Raw genomic sequence first — 15,778 nt, 5'->3', positions numbered from 1 at the left:
TGGTTGAGAGTCCACCTGCCGATGCAGGGGACACGGGTTCGTGCCCGGTCCGGGAAGATCCCACATGCCGCGGAGTGGCTGGGCCCGTGAGCCATGGCCGCTGAGCCTGTGCGTCTGGAGCCTGTGCTCTGCAGCGGGAGAGGCCACAACTGTGAGAGGCCCGCGTACCGCAAAAAAAAAAAAAAAAAGTCAACATGTGGTTATAAAACTACACACCAGATGGTGCTATATACCCACAATCTTAAGGCTAAAGCCCAATTCCCGACAGGGATTTCTACATTTGAACGTTTCTTTTTGATGATCACTTCTGAAATAAGTGGTAATTTATGAACAAAAGACTGATCGCTTTTCTTCTGAAAGCAGTTTGGCATCACTCATGCAGTGGGCACAAGTTTTAATGTAACACTCCTGAGACCACGTTTCTTTCGTTCAATGTCATGACCGGGATGGTAGTCATTTCCTCCCCCTTAAGACACACAATCACCCCAACAGGTCTGCAAACCTGCTTTAACTTAAGCCACCATTCCTTAGGAAATTAAGTTTTGGTTGCAAATTCAACATGTTAATGAAACCTTGAAAGCCTCCTGGCTCTTCCGATAAACTTCTCATGGAAGATAACCAATAAGCAAAAATATTGAACAGGATCCTTAGGGGAAGCTCTCCTGGTTAATGTGTACTTAGTAAGAAGGCGTTTTTGTATTTCACTTATTCAGTCAAACACACAATGAGTGAAAAATAAAAATATACTATGTTTCTAAGAAAAGCCAGGGAAAATGAAACACCTCCTGCATCCAGAAATCAGTCAATTAGAATAAAACCAACATGCACACAAAGAACCATGGCTTGAGGGTTCTGAAAGCAGTTCCAACCAAGACCTATAGGTATGCAGAGACAGGGAGAGTTTCGGTGATAGGGTTTCCTATCATTTATCTTGGGAACCAAACTCAGCTACTGTCACAAGCTGTGTGTGACAGTGGCCAAGTCACTTACCTTATTCCATGATTATGGGCCCAGTTTTTACAGATGAGGAAAGTGGGGCACAAGGAATTGAAGTAGCTTGCCCAAGATCACTCAGTGAACAAAAGCCAGCAAGATCTGGGATAGAACCCAAACAAGGGCACTTGCCCCAAACTTATCCTCTCAACCCACTGCCCCACATGCTACCTTTCCAGAACAGAGTTCCTCAGTGCTGGTCCTCGGGTAGAGGCCCAGGGGTTTTCAGTCCTCCATGAGAAAGTGAGAAAAATAGGTAAAAGAAGTGAATTTTTCATAAAGCTAAATATATTCCACTTAAAATACTGGGGGGGGGGTTCCTATGAGATTACATCTGTTCTTTTACTTTCTGGTATTCTTTTCTTTTCCTCTTTCCCAACATGTTTTATTATGACATTTTTCAAACATCCAGAAAAGTTGAAAGATGAGTATAATGAACATCCATAGTATCCCACCCTCCAGCACACACACCTAGATGTGGTCACGCTTCACCTTCTGCCATATGGGCTTTAAAGACACGGAGCTTGATTGCCTGAAACATTAGGAGAGAGTGATTTTGTTTCATTTTGAAATTCCTTGAGACGGAGTACAAATGCTCATTTTTCTCCTGGGCCACTGGTAGGCACTCTCCCCTGGTGAGCTCATCACATCCATTGCAGCAACTTCCAGAAATTAGACCCTTCCATTTGGAGGCTACACTCGTTTAATTTATGTGTAAAGGCCCCACGCTTCAATGGAGCTTTCTGGTATACTTGATAACTTGCCGACATTCACAAAATTCTATTTCAGCCTGACTTCATTACTGTCTCCTTTCTGTCCTGCAGGGAAAGAATCCCCCTCCAGGGGGCAGTCACGTTGCCATGAGGTGTCCATTCTATTTAAAATCTTCCACCTCCTGTTTAGAGTGTCTTATTTTAGCAGCCAAAGCTTCCAAGACGTCGCTCAGAGCCACATCTGTCACGATCTTACAAATGAATTCTTCCAAAGACTCCAGGTCCTGGAGCCCGAGATTCACCCCAGATCCTGCCAGACATACACGTGTAGATATACTGGGGGTCGGGGGAGCGGCATAAAGAAAAAGAAAAGAGAGAGAGAGATGCAAATCAAGACTACAGTGAGAGGATTCCCTGGTGGCGCAGTGGTTGAGAGTCCGCCTGCCGATGCAGGGGACACGGGTTCGTGCCCCGGTCCGGGAAGATCCCACATGCCACGGAGCGGCTGGGCCCGTGAGCCATGGCCGCTGAGCCTGCGCGTCCGGAAACTACAGTGAGGTCCTACCTCACACTGGTTGGAATCATTAAAAAGTGTAGGGACTTCTCTGGCGGTCCAGTGGTCAACACTCCAAGCTTCCACTGTAGGGAGCATGGGTTTGATCCCTGGCCTGGGAACTAAGATTCCACATGCCCTGAGGTGTGGCCAAAAAAAAAAAAAAAAAAGTCTACAAAGAACAACTGCTGGAGAGGGTGTGCAGAAAAGGGAACCCTCCTACACTGTTGGTGGGAATGTAAATGGTGCAGCCACTATGGAGAACAGTACAGAGGTTCCTAAAAAAACTAAAAATAGAGATACCATATGGCCCAGCAATCCTACTCCTGGCCGTGTATCTGGAAAAAACTGTAATTGGAAAAGATACATGCACCCCAATGTTCAAAGCAGCACTATTCACAATAGCCAAGACATGGAAACAACCTAACTGTCCATCAACAGAGAAATGGATAAAGAAGATGTGGTATATATATACAAGGGAATATTACTCAGCCATAAAAAAGAATAAAATCGTGCCATTTGCAGCAACATGGATGCAGCTAGAGATGATCACACTAAGTGAAGTCAGTCAGAAAGAGAAAGGCATGAGGATGCTGAAGCAGCCCTGTGGAGAGGCCCACAGTGTGCAGAACTGAGGTATCCTGCCGGTAGCCAGCATCTCCCTGCTAAGCCACAAATGAATCACCTTAGAAGCAAATCCTTCAGCCCTGATCAAACCCTCAGGGGCCTGCGGTCTTGACTGACGTCTTGATGTAACTCCATAAGTGACCCTGAGCCAGAGCCATTCTACTAAGCCACTCCTGTACTCCTGACCTTCAGAAACTGTGTGACATGATAGACATTTATTGTTGGTTTTAATTGTGATAATTTGTTAAGCAGCAGTAACTAATAACTATAATTAATACACCCTCCTTTTGCCTTCACATAGGTAGAATCACATACTTCCCTCTAGGATAGCATTCAGGAAGTAACATTGAAATTGTCTGGTTATATTTTTCTATCTCCTCCATGTCTGTAAGAATCATCTGATTAAGCACAATGTCCAACTCACTCGTCTGGGAGTCCTTAGCACCCAGGAGGAAGTCCAGCATAGATCTTTGCCCACATAGACATTAGCCAAAGTTTCTTACACATCAAAGGACTGGCGGCCTATTTTCCCCCTTCCATATCTCAACATGTATAATTACATTTGACCTCAGTTTTCCCATCAGGAAAATGGGGGTAAGGTTAATGCCTGCCTCTTAGAGGTGAGGTAAAGATCACATGAGATAATGCACATCATAAGATCTCATTCAACAATTCTTGCTATTATTATTCGTTAATACAGTCATTGTGGATTCCCCAAACCTCAGATTTTTCATGTAATGGGGCTAAAAGTCCCCATTGAATAATAAGAGCTAATGTTCACTGGGCATTTACTATGCTCCAAGCACTGTGCTAAGCACTTACCAGGAATTATGTAACTCTACCAGCCCCACTGTGAGGTAGGTATAATTATTATTCCCACTTTACAGATGAGGAAATTGAGGATTAGGAGGGTAAAAGTTGCTTCCAAATCAGAGAAGCAGTAGCGTTGCCCTAGAACCTAGTTTTCTCTTGACTCTTCACAGTGGCATTATATACATCATAGGGTCCAGAAGAGATCACAGTTATGAACCTGTGAATTGTAAAAGACTGTTTTCAAACAAAGGGTCCTTACTGCTCTTGACCAACATGCTATACTCCTAGGGACCCCTTCAGAGGGTGATGGAATGAAAGGAGATTGACGACTGGGAGCCACTGAGTAGAGAAGGCTCTCCCTCCTCTATTATGCTGATTAAGGAGCATAAAATTCGTGGCCAAGACTAAGGAAATAAAATCGCAAGGCTATGGTTCTGCCCACAACTACTCCTGGATCCCTCATTCCTAACAACTCCTTAGCACAGGGTGTTTCATACTCCAAAGTTGTACTCAAGTACAGTATTTGTTTAATAAATGTCAGTTCATTAGACTTTGGTTAATCATAAAGATAGATATTAAAATAGCTTTCTAAACCTAGATAAAATCTATCTCTAATAGAGATTGGTACTGTGGGTGAAAGACATGATAACAACCTAAAAGAAGTATCTTTAAATTGAGGCACATAACTGTTCCACCCACCTTTCCTCCTTACAGCCAGCTGGAAGAAGGACATGATGTGTGGAGCTCAAGCAGCCTCATTGGACCATGAGATGAGGTTCACACGCACTCAGGGAAGTGAAAAAAAAAAAGCTACAAAGAGGCTAGGTCCCTGCCAACTTCATGGAACTCTCATGTTTACTCTTTACTCTCCAAATTCCATACATTTCTACATTTCAGTTACCCATGTTATTCCTGCATCACTTTAAACTTGATAAAAGAGAAAATGTTAGTTAAAACGCCAGTCTGCAGAAAGACACTCCCTTACTGGAAAGAGTTCTTGCAGTCAGATTTCTAGAGAGGCTCCCTTCTTTTCTGAGACATTTCAGAGCTGGAAAACTAGAGGTAAAATGGGAAAAATAACGACTAACATTTTTGAGGACTTGCCTGTCTCTGTGTCTTGCCCTTTGTAAGCAATGGCTCTAGCTCATTCAATTCTGAAAAGAACAATCATGAAGTAGGTCATGAGGTGTTGACTATACAAATAGACAATGGCCAGACCATACATGACAATAGAACTCTGACCTACAACCTCTGCAGCAGCCAGTCTGGGAAGCCAAACTACTATGTCTGCAGCAGTTGTCTCAGAATGGTCAGCACTTGATGAATGACAGCCATGTTCCCTATATTTTGTTCCTACTTCCAACTCAGGACCAACCAGAGAAAGCCAAATACGATCCCCAAACCCACGGCAAGGTAGGCCCCAATTCTAGTTAGCCCACTTCCAATTTCCCAGCCAATATCCTCCAATCAGGGCACACCTGACTTCTTACTGGAAAGTTCTTCCACTCCCCCGCTAGCTTTGAGTCCCTGGCCAACGCCAGATCCATACGCCATAGACAGAATGTAGTCCACCTCAGAAGGCGAGAGCAGCCCTGGGAGAAGCACACTCCACAGAGCGTGGGCATTCTCAGAAGGCGAGAAACCCCGGGTCGCGCGGAGGGGGTGTGTGTTAGTTTTTACGTGCTGCGTGCGTAATTTCATAGGCTAATGAGTGGGAGGATTATTCCAACTATCTTAGGGAAGGGGCGGGGACTTCCAGGAATTGGCCCACCGCCACTTTTTGGCGTTTTACTGTCTGCCTCGGAACTGTCGTGGCGCCTGTGGGCGTGACTTTTAGCATATGCTAATGTATTACAATGAGCCCATAATGAGGCTCAAGGTCCACTGGGAGTCTAATCTGCCGCCATCTTGGGCCTAGTGGGTTTTAACCAGTTTTTGTCGCCAGCACCGGGTATGTCATTCTTTAAGGGTTGAGCCCTGGCCTCTTCCCTCCTGTTTCACATATGCTGGACAAAGGGATGATTCACGACCCAGGACAGAGGAAGCCGGTGCGAGGTTTCATCACGCTGCGCAGAACGGCACTCACACTTAAAACTTACGAAATATTTATTTCTGGAATTTTCCGTCTCATATTTTTGGACTGAGTTTGCGGGTAACTGAAATCTTGGAAATCGAAACTGAGGACAGGAGGGGATGACTAGAATAGTGTGAAACTATGAACTACCTGTTTACAAACGGCTATGAGGAAGTTATGCCACAGAAGGTAAATGTTAATTTACAGCAGGTGAAATAAGGGCGAGGGGAGTTTAGGGGAGTAGAAAAGACTTGGTGTTTTCTTTGCGCTTTTGACTTGTTCGTTAGTTGGTTGTTATTTGGGCAAATTTGAATTTTTCTCCCTCCGTCTTCCTCCAACCTCTCTTCCTCTCCCCCTCTCTCTCTCTCTTCACCCCCTTGTCTAGTTGTGCATCCTTGTAGGCGAATTTCCTATTTCCTCTGAGCCAAATGGTCCCATATGTAAAAAAAGATTAACAACTTTAACCTTTTAGGATCATCAGGATAATTAATTACCTACTCCTAATCCAGGAGTAGGTAACCAACCAATACAGAGTTTATATTACCATATTTCTCCACTTTTTTCTGAAGGTTTTTTTTTTTTTTTCCCTTGGCTTTGCGGCTTGCGGGATCTTAGTTCCCCCACCAGGGATTGAACCTGGACCCTGGCAGTGAGAGTGCCGCGTCCTAACAACTGGACTGCCAGGGAATTCCCGATTTCTAAAGTTTTAAAATTGCCCAAACTTACAAAGGTGTGCCAGCTACACCTAAATTCTGAGCAGTACACAGTTACTTGGCAGCAGCATGAAACTGTTGATGAAAAGTTAATCAGGGCTTCCCTGGTGGCGCAGTGGTTGAGAATCCGCCTGTCAATGCAAGGGACAGGGGTTCGTGTCCCGGTCCGGGAAGATCCTACATGCCGCGGAACGGCTGGGCCCGTGAGCCATGGCCGCTGAGCCTGCGCATCCGGGACCTGTGCTCCGCAACGGGAGAGGCCACAACAGTGAGAGGCCCGCGTACCGCAAAAAAAAAAAAAAAAAAATCAGTCGATCTAAGAAAGAATTGGAAAATTTTATTCAAGCCAAATGTGATGATTATAACCTGGGAAAAGCATCTCTCATAAAGCTCTGGGAACTGTTCTGCTCATTAGAAGTCAAGACACAGGGTCATTTGAGACGGAGGGCTGTACATTAAATGATGTTGTTGTTTTTTTTTTTTTTCCTGGCCGAACTTTGAGGCTTGCAGCTTGCGGGATCTATCTTAGTTCCCCGACCAGGGACTGAACCCAGGCAGTGAAAGTGCAGAGCTCTAACTACTGGACTGCCAAGGAATTCCCCAAATGACTTTTTTTGTTTGTTTTTTTGTTTTGTTTTGTTTTTATTTTTGCCCGTGCTGCAAGGCATGTGGAAACGAACCCGCACCCCCTGCAGTGGAAGCACGGAGTCTTAACCACTGGACCGCCAGGGAAGTCCTGAAATGATGTATTGTTGACACTTTACATAATCCAGATTTACAAAATCAACAAGGAATGTTATCTTTTAAGGAGTCTTCTTGTTGATGCTAGGAGAATGTTGCTGTTTATGGTTGAGCAGGTATTCCTGCTCATGGGGGAGGTTTGGTCAATGCATAGAGTGGATACACAATGCACAGTGCGGGGGAGAAGGGAGGCCAAAGGGCAGAGAAGAATTTTTATGTTTAAATTTTTCTTGTCTTGACATAAAATACGAATTTTATTTCACAAGGGGAAAAGGGTATATTCCAAGAGAACTCCAGAAAATGAGCCAGCTCCTTCTCAACCTCCGCCAAAGGATGAGAGGGGAACGAGTCTCATTTGAAATGGTTCCTCTGACGATGTGTTTATTTATTTATTTTTTATTTATTTATTTATTTATTTTTGCGGTACGCGGGCCTCTCACCCTTGTGGCCTCTCCCGTTGCGGAGCACAGGCTCGGGACGCACAGGCTCAGCGGCCATGTCTCACGGGCCCAGCCGCTCCGTGGCATGTGGGATCTTCCCGAACCGGGGCACAAACCCGTGTCCCCTGCATGGGCAGGCGGACTCTCATCCACTTGTGCCACCAGGAAAGCCCTACCTGATTTTTTTTTTTTTTTTTTACAATGTGTATTTTAAGAAGGGTGCTTATAGCCTCTATTCAGCATGGTCAGCGGGAGATAATTAGAAATGCAAAATATCAGGCCCCATCCCAAATCAGAATCTGAATTTTAACAGGATGCCAGGTGATTTGTTTGAACTTTAAAGTTTGAGGGCCACTGCCTTAGCATACATCTTCCTAGAAATCAGTCCACTCTAGATATTTATAAATAAACTTAATTATAGAATAGTTTTAGATTTACAGAAAAATTGGGAAGAGTTTTCATATACCCAACACCCCGTTTCCCCTGTTAACATCTTATGTTACTATGGTACATTTGTTACAATTAACAAATCAATATTGATACAGTATTAATGAAAGTCCAGAGTTTATTCATATTTCCTCACTGTTCCCCAGTGTCCTTTCTCTGTCCTGTGACCCATGGAGCACACAGCACATTACACTTAGTCATCATGTCTCTTTAGATCCTTTCGACCATGACTTTCCCTGTTTCAGTGACCTTGACGGTTTTGAGGAATGCTGGCCAAATATTTTGCAGAATGTCCCTCGATTGGGATTTCCCTGCTATTTTTCTCATGGTTAGTCTGGGGTTATGAGTGTTTGGGAAAAAGACTACAGAGACACAGCGCCATTCTCATCACATCATATTAAAGGTATCCATTATCACCATGATTTATCAGCATTGGTGTTGACCTTGATCACCTGGCTGAGGTACTGCTCATCAGTTTTCTCCACTGTAGAGTTACCTCCCCTCCCCCTTTCCAAACTGTCCTCTCTGGAAAGAAGTCATTGTGTGCAGCCCACACTTAAGGAGTGGCAGTGATGCTCCATCTCCTTAAGGGTGGAGCATCTATGGACGTTATCTGGAACCACTCTAATATATATTTTTAAAGTTAATTAATTAATTTTATTTTTTGGCTGCCTTGGGTCTTTGTTGCTGCGCATGGGCTTTCTGTCGTTGGCAGGGAGTGCGGGCTAGTCTTTGTTGCCGTGCATGGGCTTCTCATTGCGGTGGCTTCTCTTGTTGCGGAGCATGGGCTCCAGGTGCACGGGCTCCAGTAGTTGTGGCACATGGGCTCAGTAGTTGTGGCATGCGGGCTCAGTAGTTGTGGCACACGGGCTTAGTTGCTCCGCGGCATGTGGCATCTTCCCAGACCAGGGCTCGAACCTGTGTCCCCTGGATTGGCAGGCAGATTCTTAACCACTGCGCCACCAGGGAGTCCCTGATATTTTTAAATAAACTTTTGTTTCCCTTACAATTCCTTGAATGTAATAAAGGAATAAGTGTTTTTGAATCAAAGAATAAGGAACTGCAATTAGGGCTAGGATTTCCCCCACTTCTTCGTTTCTCCGGAACCAGAAGTACAGAAGAGACTCTTTTCTCTTGGACGCCGTATGGGGCTATAAGGGTGCAGGGGCAGAAACCAGGCTTAGCTGTTTTTTGGGGATTAGGGTCTGGCAAATCGAAAATGTGGAGTCTGGCAACATTTTAAAATTTGTATGTTTTTTCGCATCTCCATGCAAATTTGATCTTTGTTCAATTTTTTGGTTTGAACTGTAATTACAGTTTGGTACTGTAATTAGGTAAATTATTACCAGGGGGGAAACTGGGTGAAGGTTACACAGTGGAGGGAGTGTTGCAATCAGGAAAAAAAAAAAAAAGTCTGAAAAGACCCCTTAGGGGGTTGATAATGAAAAAAAAAGTTGAGAAACACTGTTCCCGGATGATGTTCGGTAGGTAATCGAAGAGGGCCACTCTGAGAGCTTCGGTAGAATATATTGTTAAAGCAGGTGCTTGAGGAATATCTGAGATCTGGTCCTGTTTGCCCACTTCAGGGATGAGGCAATTGAGACCGAGAGAGACATGGCTTGTCCTGAGCCATTCAGTGATAAACGCTGTGGCAGGCCCAGGACAAGAACTGGGAACTTCTGAGACCAAGACTAACTGTCCTCCTTCCAATTTACCCTAAGCTTCAAACAAGTGCTTATCAAATGGCTGTAATGTACCTGCTTTCTTGGTCATGTTCTCAGTCAGTCTCCACAACATTCCTCAGAAGTACAGACATACTAGCCCACCTTGGCAAAAAGAAGCACCAGAATCCATCCCAGCTCAGAGCGTGTGGCCCACTTAGTTTTTTTTCTTTTTAAGTCATTTTGTCACCATTTTTCTCAATATAAATTTATTTATTTATTTTTGGCTGCATTGCTGTGCGTGGGCTTTCTCTAGTTGCGGTGAGTGGGGGCTACTCTTTGTTGCGGTGTGCAGGCTTCTCATTGTGGTGGCTTCTCTTGTTGTGGAGCACAGGCTCTAGGGACACGGGCTCAGTAGTTGTGGCACATGGGCTCAGCAGTTGTGGCATGAGGGTTCAGTAGTTGTGGCTTGTGGCTCCAGAGCTCAGCCTCAGTAGTGGCGCACAGGCTTAGCTGCTCCACGGCATGTGAGACCTTCCTAGACCATGCCTCGAACCTATGTCCCCTGCATTGGCAGAAGGATTCTTAACCGCTGTGCCACCAGGGAAGTCCTGTGGCCCACTTCTGAGGGACTTCAGGGCATAATACTTAGCTAAGAATTCGATAAATGTTTAAATGGTTTGTGAATAGAAAGAAAGTCCTAAAAAGTTTGAGTTATGCACTGACTTGCTTTAAGAGATATTTTCTAGAAGTACTCATCAAAGTGTGATCTTCTTTATATTCTTTTTTTTTTTTTTTTTTTTTTTTTTTTTTTTTTTTTTTTTTTCGTTATGCGGGCCTCTCACTGTTGTGGCCTCTCCCGTTGCGGAGCACAGGCCCCGGACGCACAGGCTCAGCGGCCATGGCTCACGGGCTTAGTTGCTCCGCGGCATGTGGGATCCTCCCGGACCAGGGCACGAACCCGTGTCTCCCGCATCGGCAGGCGGATTCTCAACCACTGCGCCACCAGGGAAGCCCCTTCTTTATATTCTGAAATACACAGAATGGAATTTTAAAATGTGGTCACCCCTGATGGAAACCTGTTATGTTCATGTGATTACCAGTGATTCCAGAGAAGTTCTGGAATCACTGGTATGCATTTATAGGATCTGCTTACTAGAAGGAGGACAATCATTAAGAATAGCCAATTCCCCCCCTTTTTTTGGTCATATTAGAACTGTGATGCTAATGAACTCAAATAGTGAGAGACTAAGAAAGTAAATATATATATATATTTTTTGGTGCCAGTGTACAAATCGTGCAATAGAGCAAACAGTCGTCTAAGGACAGAGGGAGAAAAACAGAACTCAGCAGATACATAGAATTCTAACTGAGCGCTATTATGACAAATATGCAGCGTGTTCAGTTAAATTAAGTAAAAATGGAGGAAGCCCCAGACATCCCTTAATGATACTCAGAATGGCACAAAGACAGTCATTTGGGCTTCTGTGTAGATCCGAGGTCTGCAGTCTCCAGTCTGCAGGTCAAATCTGCCAGCTGCCTGTTTTCGTAAAGAATGTTTTACTGGAACTCAGTCCCTCCCGTTTGCTTACATATTGTCTCTGGCTGTTTCAGCACAACTCTTTTTTTTGGGAAGGAGATAGTAGCCTCTTTTGCTTGAGAAAGGGAATGTATTCAGACGCTCTGTGATTTGAAGATTTAAAAAGGAGAAGCTGGACTTCCCTGGTGGTGCAGTAGTTAAGACTCTGTGCTTCCACTGCAGGGACACGGGTTCGACCCCTGGTCAGGGAAATTCCGCATGCTGCGCGGTTCGGGCACACACAACAAGAAAGGAAAAGCTGCCCAATTCTTAAGCGTGGATCCACTGAGAAAGAAGAGGGGTGGGACCTGATTTGAAGGAGCTGGATGCTCAAACCAGTCCGGCTCCAGGGTGTTACTGGTAGGTGGTACTGAATGAGGATTGAAAGAATTGAGCACCACAAACTGCAAACCAGGGTGTGCTCGGAGAGGCTTAGGCTGCCGGATCACACTGCCCCTCCCCCCCCCCCCCCCCCCGAGGAGCCCCCGCGGGATCTGCCCCGGCTGCTCGGCCTCGTTGCCGGTGGCAGCGGATAACCCCCTCCACCTGCCTGGCTCTGCACACGTCTTGCCCATAGCAGCCTCACTGGCCAACAAGAAAGAACTCACATCCCCGTTTCTCCCTGTGCCTGGGGTTGTATCAGTTTTGCGAATCACTTTCTATTCCAGAGCTGAAGCTAGAAAGATTCTCTTTCCTGTTGAATGAGTGGAGTTCAGAGAGCTCGGCCTGTGTGGTCACACACGTGCCATCTGGAATGCCCCCTTTCCTCCTCCTGAGACCCAGCAGGGAAGAAAAGGAAGAGCCTCAGACAAAGACGAACAATCCAGGCAGAGAATAGGGGACCCTCGAAGAGGGGGAGGAGGGCTAGGCAGCTCTGACAGCTGTAGGCTTCTCTCTGAGGCATTTCCAACACCAACTGGAACAATTCAACTCAACTCTGACACTAAGTACCCAGAGTTCATGCAGACCCCGTAACTTATGGGCTCAGTTCCACAAGACTGTGCCCACCTCAGACACCAGCTGTGAATGGGGTGCCCAAGCTACCCCCACTTCTTCCCAACCAGCTGTAGGTTTGAGGTTTCCCGTGGTCCCCTCTCAAGTTCAATATTTGCTAGAATGACTCACAGAACTCTGGAAAACATTTTGCTTCCTCCGGTTAAATTATAGTTAAACAAGGAAGCCATTAAACTGATGTGGCGGGCTTCCCTGGTGGCGCAGTGGTTGCGAGTCCGCCTGCCGATGCGGAGGATGAGGGTTCGTGCCCCGGTCCGGGAGGATCCCACGTGCCGCGGAGCGGCTGAGCCCGTGAGCCGTGGCCGCTGGGCCTGCGCGTCCGGAGCCTGTGCTCCGCGACGGGAGAGGCCACAACGGTGAGAGGCCCGCCTACCGCAAAAAACAAACAAACAAACAAATAAACTGATGTGGCTTATCAAAATCTAAAGCGATCCGAAATCTAAGCCTGCAAATGCCTCAAGAGAACGAAATCTACGTGCTAAGGACAACCAGTCACAAACAGCCAACTAGGCTTTAAGCTATAGCCAATCACACTTGCCTTACTTTGCTTTTGCGTTTTCGCTGTAAAAGTCTCTCCCCAGCTCCCAACCACTTCTGATTTGGTGCTGCCCAATTCATATTGATTTTTGCTCCAACAAACTTAAAAATTTTAATATGCCCCTGTTTAGCTCTGGTGTCAAGAGAGGGAACCAAAGGCGACCCCCGACAGCCCCCAGGAGCACTGAGCAACCAGGGAAGGTACCTGCTGAGTCCCCGGAGCTGGCTGTTTTCTCGCTGCCTCTGGAGGTGCTGGGCAAGTCCTCTCGGTCCTGGATCCTGGACCCGCAGCAGCTTTTGCCTCATGAGCTCTCCGACCATCTGAGCATTTCTTTTTCTGGCCTGGATCTGAAAACCTGCTGGAGGCTGACTGGGTCCAGAAATTGGATTGGGTCTGGGGCGAGACTGGATCCCATTTAGCAACTGGAATGGGTCTGATTTAAACTGGAGTGGCGCGAGTGTGAGCCCTCACGTGAATAAAAATTTGCTTTAAAGCTGAACTAGTAGGTTAACCACACCAAAGATAATCTTGAATCACAGTGGCCTCAGTGGAGTCACTTAACCGTCTTAGCTAAGCTTATTATCTGTTCATGAGGTGCCCTAGAGAGGGTGTTCTCAAGCAGGCACTCATTATGAAGGGCAGAGGTGTAATAACTTTCCTCCTTTACAGCTTCTGGTGACCAGGAGAGACCCCCCTGGGACAGTCCACTCGCGCCAGAGCTGGCAGACAGCATCCTGGGAAAACTGGCAGAAGCCGGCAAAGGGTGACAGTTGTTGCCGAAGTTGGCTCTTGCAGGTCTATCTCCGTGGTGCCTGGTCGAGAGAGGAAGGTAAAATTTCACATTGTTCCTTCCTTTCCAAATTCAGGTTGGCAGGAAAAACATTGGTTATCGTTTCTTTCTTTCCCAGGACAGCTATTGCCTTCTTGTTTGTCTCATTTTGTGTCCTGAGAACTTGGCTTGGCAACCATCTGGTTGGGGGTCCCCCAGATATAGCCAGACAGAAGTCTGGGTTGCACCCCATTTGTGGCTGGGGTCCTGCTGACTGTTGCCCCCTCTCAGGGGAATTGTCTACGTCTCTCTTCCTTTTGGCTGTCTTTGGGAGTGACCACGGATCTTGGGAGGGCAGTATCTTTTGCACCCTCTTTGGGGACATCTCTTACATCTAAGCGATTATTCAGTATTGCCAGGAGTATTTACTGTTGTCCTGGCTGAAACCTGACAACATATTTGAAAAGATTTTATTTTAAAGTATCTCTATGGTCAGGTAGGGGTGGAAAACTTTTCCTTTCTTTCCTTCTAGGTTCTTTGGCTGGTCTAGTAATTAAATTGACATAAGATAGATTAACAGGAGAAAAACAAGTTTTGTACATAAGGAAGTCCCATAAAAATATGAGACTCCCTGGCAGTCAGGTAGCCGAGGCTTACGTACCTAGTTAAGGAGAAAGGGTTAGTAGGAGTCTGGGGCTTCAAAGGGGAGGAAGACATTTCACAAGAAGATGAGAGGAACAAATGTTTGGTAAATAAACGTTTGCCTTGCCATGCAGATAAGTCTTGCTGATATAAAAGTTATCTTTGGCAATAGCTCTCTTTCTGGTACAGACCCCCTATCTAAATTCTTTTAGGCAGTTGAGAGGGAGGGAAAAAGCTCTTCTTGGGTCTGCTGGGCGCTAATCCGTCTTAGCTCAAAACAGCCCACGCGCCAAAGCAGCACATTCTGGGGTAGTGAACTCTGCTCCCCTTTGTCAGAAGTTGGCCTAATTGGAAGCTGACAGTCCCATTCACAGAAACTTATTTAAGGCCTTCTCTGCCAAACTAAAGTGAAACTATGACCCAGAGAGAAAGAAAAACATTCTGAAGCCTTTGTGGAAGGATTTACTAAAACATTCCAGAGACAAACAGCTCTAAGTCTAGAACGAAGGAATCTTTTGATTCCCATCTTAGCGGAAAATCTACTTCCTGATAAGAAAAAGCAAATTGAGGGTAATGTAGTTGAATGGCTGGGTCGGAATCTTGACATGGTATCATTCAGGTTGCAGCCCAGTTCTCCGAGGAATTAAAAACAACTGTACTTGTCATACAAATTGAGTTTTTACAAGAACAAAAATATGGCACTAGAAAGAAATTCAAAGCCCACCTGTTATTTTACCAATACCAAAACCTTCCCTGTTCATCTCAGAAGTCTTGAAGATATTAAAAAGATACCTATTTAAAAAACAAAAGCCCTTCTTGGGGAAACTTACATCATTTCTCTGTTTCTCTAAGATGTAAATGTTCCCCCAGAATTAAGGCGAGACCAGGTCTTTGTGTCTCAGCATCGGCGTAGCCCCGGGAGAGGGCATAAACTTGAGTGAAGCAGTTCCCTTTAGTCAAGGGCAATTCCTCAGGAGGGCTTCATCTGTGAGCAGCTGTGAGCAACAATTCCAGCAGCTGGGATGAATACCTACCTCCCAGAAGGGCATCTGTCTGCACCCCCACATCTACTGCAAGGCTCTTAGCACTCGCCCTAGGCCACGCAGATAGTAAAGGGCAAAGGGCGACATCGGACCCCTGCCAGCCTCACTCCATCCTGTTAACTGGAGTGCAGACTTTTTTTTTCCCCACATTTATTAAAATGTACTAATATTATTTTGATTTCATAATCAATCCAGTTAACATATAGTTTGGACATAAAAATGTAAGTAGATTTATTTTATAAAAAGCAATTTAACTCAAAAATTAAAATATTATTTGAGATTGTTTTCTCACAGTTTTTAATACATCATGTTAACTAAGAATCCTAACATGGTCTGAACTGATCTGAAAACTTTTTAATACTTGAAGACTTTGAGGACCTTTTTAAAAAAAATATTCCAACCTGATAGAGACAGGGCC

The sequence above is a fragment of the Kogia breviceps genome, chromosome 18, assembly GCF_026419965.1.
Source record: "Kogia breviceps isolate mKogBre1 chromosome 18, mKogBre1 haplotype 1, whole genome shotgun sequence".
NCBI lineage: Eukaryota > Metazoa > Chordata > Mammalia > Artiodactyla > Physeteridae > Kogia > Kogia breviceps.
This window is presented reverse-complemented; position numbering follows the sequence as displayed.